The sequence below is a fragment of the Penaeus monodon genome, chromosome 33 (genome assembly GCF_015228065.2).
Source record: "Penaeus monodon isolate SGIC_2016 chromosome 33, NSTDA_Pmon_1, whole genome shotgun sequence".
Classification (NCBI taxonomy): Eukaryota; Metazoa; Arthropoda; class Malacostraca; order Decapoda; family Penaeidae; genus Penaeus; species Penaeus monodon.
In genome coordinates this window covers 25,960,646-25,960,937 of record NC_051418.1, presented here as the reverse complement: position 1 = coordinate 25,960,937, position 292 = coordinate 25,960,646, and positions in this window count along the sequence as shown.

Below are 292 nucleotides of genomic sequence, written 5' to 3'. Positions count from 1 at the left end.
CGTTTCGAGTGTACAGCAACTGTAAAAAAAAATTATCTTTCAGTTTTAAAATATACATATATACAGAAATAGTTACAGACAGTTATATATTAAAGACATTTCTTTATAAAGGTTATTGAAATCATAATTAATACCAATACGGAAAATCTAAGAGATCGAGTTGTTATAGATAACTTATTATCACATATATCAAGGAAATTATGTTTTAAATAAAGAAAAATTAATTATTAAGGGAGTGTTATGTCAATAAACGAGAAACACTAAAGGAATATATAGAATATAAATTAAAAGT